The 4,900-nt window shown below is 36.9% G+C and overlaps 1 pseudogene; it reads right to left on the reverse strand.

The window, feature by feature from the left end:
* Nucleotides 1–3,061: 3,061 nt before the first annotated feature.
* Nucleotides 3,062–3,815, reverse strand: LOC134371889 (vomeronasal type-1 receptor 4-like; annotated as a pseudogene).
* Between the last annotated feature and the right edge of the window lie 1,085 nt (nucleotides 3,816–4,900).

A 4,900-nucleotide genomic window follows, 5' to 3' on the forward strand; every position in this document is an offset into this window, starting at 1 on the left:
TAGACATTAAACTAAAAACCATAAAAAGAGACAATGAGGGACACTACTTAATGATAAAAGGACTGATCCATCAAGAAGACATAACAATCATAAATATGTACGCACCCAATGTTGGAGCAGCCAGATTATAAAACAAACTCTATTAGACCTAAAGAAGGAAATAGATACTAATACAATAATAGGAGGGGACCTGAACACCCCGTTGTCAATATTAGACAGATCATGTAGGCAAAGAATCAGTAGAGAAACACAAGATCTAAACAATACTCTAGACCAATTGGAATTGGCAGATATCTACAGAGCATTCCATCCAAAAACCTCAGAATATTCATTCTTCTCATCAGCACATGGATCATTCTCCAGGATAGATCACATATTAGGTCACAAATCAAGTCTCAATAAATTCAAAAAAATTGGAATTATCCCATGTACTTTCTCAGACCACAATGGATTAAAACTAGAAATTAATAACAAATGAAACTCTGGTAACTATACAAACACATGGAAATTAAACAGCATTCTACTTAATGACGTATGGGTCCAAGAAGCAATCAAGCAGGAAATCAAAAAATTTATTGAAACTAATGAAAATAATGATACATCATACCAAAACCTGTGGGATACTGCAAAAGCAGTACTAAGGGGGAAATTTATAGCATTAAATGCTCACCTCAGAAGAATGGAAAGATGGCAAGTGAACAACCTAACACTTCACCTTAAAGAACTAGAAAAACAAGAACAATCCAAACCTAAAGTTAGCAGACAGAAAGAAATCATTAAGATCAGAGCAGAACTGAATGAAATTGAAACCCAAAAAACAATACAAAAGATCAATGAATCAAAAAGTTGGTTTTTTGAAAAGATAAATAAAATTGACAAACCATTAGCATGGCTAACAAAAAAAAGAAGAGAGAAGACTCAAGAACAAAAATTAGAAATGAAAAAGGCGACATTGCAACTGATACATCTGAAATACAAGGAATCATTCGAGACTACTATAAACAACTATACGCCAACAAATTTGAAAATCTGGAGGAAATGGATAAATTTCTGGACACACACCAGCTCCCAAAACTGAGCCATGAAGACGTAGAAAATTTGAACAGACCAATAACAATAAAGGAGATTGAAGCTGTTATCAGTAGGCTCCCAACAAAGAAAAGCCCAGAACCAGATGGATTCACAGCAGAATTTTACCAAACATTCAAAGAGGAATTGACACCAATTCTTTACAAACTATTCCAAAAGATTGAAACAGACGAAAATCTCCCAAACTCATTCTATGAAGCAAACGTCATCCTGATACCAAAACCAGGTAAAGATATAACCAAAAAAGAAAACTACAGGCCGATATCCTTGATGAATATAGATGCAAAAATCCTCACTGAAATACTAGCAAACAGAATACAGCAACACATACGTAAAATTATTCACCACGATCAAGTGGGATTCATCCCAGGGATGCAAGGTTGGTTCAACATACGCAAATCAATAAATGTGATACACCATATTAATAAACTCAAACACAAGGACCATATGATCATCTCTATAGATGCTGAAAAAGCATTTGATAAAGTTCAGCACTCATTCATGACAAAGACCCTCTATAAGATAGGTATAGAGGGAAAGTATCTCAACATAATTAAAGCCATTTTTGACAAACCCACTGCCAATATCATCCTGAATGGGGAACAGCTGAAAGCTTTTCCTTTAAGAACAGGAAATAGACAAGGATGCCTACTCTCACCACTCTTACTCAACATAGTGTTGGAAGTACTAGCCAGAGCAATCAGAGAAGAGAAGGAAATAAAGGGCATCCAGATTGGAAAAGATGAAGTCAAACTCTCCCTCTTTGCAGATGACATGATCGTATATATCGAACAGCCTAAAACCTCTACAAAAAAACTCTTGGAATTGATAAATGATTTCAGCACAGTAGCAGGATACAAAATCAACACACAAAAATCAGTAGCATTTCTTTTCTCCAATAGTGAACATGCAGAACGAGAAATCAAGAAAGCCTGCCCATTTACAATAGCCACCAAAAAAATAAAATACTTAGGAATTGAGTTAACCAAGGAGGTGAAAAATCTCTATGATGAGAACTACAAACCACTGCTGAGAGAAATTAGAGAGGATACAAGAAGATGGAAAGATATCCCATGCTCTTGGTTTGGAAGAATCAACATAGTGAAAATGTCCATACTACCCAAAGTGATATACAAATTCAATGCAATCCCCATCAAAATTCCAAACATATTTTTCTCAGAAATGGAAAGAACTATCCAGACATTTATATGGAATAATAAAAGACCACGCATAGCCAAAGCAATGCTGACCAAAATAAATAAAGCTGGAGGCATAACACTACCTGACTTCAAGCTATACTACAAAGCTATAATAACCAAAACAGTATGGTACTCTCCTGAGTGCACCACGGTCTCGGCCCCACTTGTTTATTTTTCAAGAGATACAGCTAACATATAGGAATCAAAGTAGATAAAGAAAAACTACATTGTATGTAATTTAACCAGCTGATTAACTAAACTGCCAAGATATATATCACATAAAATGCACTTTAGTAAAACAGATTGTCATTGTTGCAACTAGTACTATTTTAAATTCTATATAAAAGTTCCCAGTATTATTGCTTGATTGAAAACCATCATAATATAATATATATGCATGCACACATGCACACACACATGTATATATACACTCACACATACACACAATTATAATGTACAAATGTATGTATGGTATGCACATAAGATTGTATGTTATCCCACCACTATCTTGTGAAATGAGTGTTACATACTATTCTGTGGGGAACAAGTGAAAAACCACTTCAACTACGTGGAAAATCACACAATTTACATGTTCCTCGATCATTAGGGGATTTTCTATTGCTTATCCGGGCAAAGCAGAGGCTGAATGCTCTGGAGTCACAGCTCAGGTGCAGGAAGAGGCTGATAGTAGAGAAACACCCAGCAATTATTGAGGTGCTGCTCATCAGGAACAAGCTAGATTTATTAATAAGGGCCAAAAAAAAAAAAAAAACTTAAAAGATGCAGGCGAGGGTGTAAAAGAAGACAAAGGTGCTCACCAGGAGAAGGATTGTCTTGGTAGCTCTGGACTCAGGAGAGGGCAAGAGGGAGATATTGTTCCTGTGAATGTGTCGCACTCGCTGCTTCTGCCTGTACAGGACCAAAACCATGGAGCTGCTGGCCCACAGCATGAGCACCAGAGACAGCACATCAGGGAATGACAGCAATGCCGCATGCAGCCAGTCTGCAGTTTGATCATGAAGAACAGAAGAACAGTATTGAAAATCTTTTGTATTTGTGATGTTCTTTTTGCTCACTTTCCCACTCACATACATAGGAAAAATGACATTTATTAGCATTTGCAGGATCCAGCACAGGAAAATAGAAGGGCCAATGTACCTGGAACATTTCATTTTGAGATTTGCCCAACTGGGGGACCAATCATAATGGCCTGGACGACACTCAAGAGGCAGGTGCTGCCCATGGACACACCTCTGCCCACTCTGTGCATATAGGAAATGAACTTGCATTCATGATCATTGAAGACATGTTGCCATCCAAACGATATCATTGCATGCGGGATTCCTCTAGACAGAATGACCAAAGTGTTGGCTACAAGCAGGTTCTCCGCAATCAAATCTGTGGTCCTTAACCTGCACCCAGTGAAATAAAGGAAGAGATAATGGTAAAGAAGAAGAAATTCCTCAGGATTCCAAATACAGTCTGTAACAAGACGGTCATTCCTATTGTCACATTCCTGGTGGCCATCCTGTTAGTTTTCAGTTACTATTTGTCTTCTGAGCTAAAGGATCCTGCATGGGAATATGACGTATGGGCTACTCATATCATGTCAAATGAGTGGACTGACCAATTTTTGGAATAATAGGAGTGGTTCTGGTGTCTTTAAAAAGGTGAGTGAATGAGGAGGTTAGTCTCTCTCTCTGATTCACCATCTCTCCATGTGATATCCTGTGTCACTGAAGCCACCAACAAGGAAGACCTTCACCAGATGTGTTCCCCGGACATTGGACTTCCCAGCCTCAGAAAATGTAAGCAATAAATTTTGTTTTCTCGCAAATTGCCCAGTTTGAGATATTTTGTTATAAGCAACAGAAGTGGACAAATACACTCATGTAGCAAAAAAAAAAAAAAATACATAATTTTTCATCATTTAGAGGCTTCCAAGGGTTGAATTTATAAGCATTAAGTAGCACTTGCAATGTACAAATCACAGCTATGAAAGCCACACACATGGTGACTTCTTTATTCGTCACAAATTTATGAGGCAGGCACTACTATTACTTTCCTTATAAACATGAGGAGAACCTAAGCTCAGACAAGTCAAGTGTTTCATATAAATTCGCACCCTGGTAGGTACAGAGGATTATATCCAGGCTGTGCTGATAATAGTAATACTGTTTTAATCCATGGCATAGTAAGAATCTAGTTAGCTGCATTCTTCAAAAAAAAAAAAAAAAAAAAGACCAAACAAACAGAACAGATCTATACATTTCATTTTGATTTTGTACCTTGTCATTTTATTTTATTGCTGTTATTTTATTTTATAATTTTGGTAGTGACAAGTTTCCATTCATTTATAAGAACTTACTCAATAGTCCAATAAAAATTCTGAGTGAATATTTGGATACTCTAGTAAAATGTAGATGCACAGATTGCAGTATAATCCTACAGGAATCTGCGTCATGAGGAGGTGGGTTTACACACTGCAGGGATGGCTTGATATTAGGATGGCAGCAGAAAGACTTCTTTGCTTTCATCCCAGGAATAAAATTACAGTGGCACAAATCACAGGAAGTATGGGACATGAAACACTGATGTTTGATAAAATAGTA

Source organism: Cynocephalus volans, chromosome 3 (genome assembly GCF_027409185.1).
Source record: "Cynocephalus volans isolate mCynVol1 chromosome 3, mCynVol1.pri, whole genome shotgun sequence".
NCBI classification, from domain to species: Eukaryota; Metazoa; Chordata; class Mammalia; order Dermoptera; family Cynocephalidae; genus Cynocephalus; species Cynocephalus volans.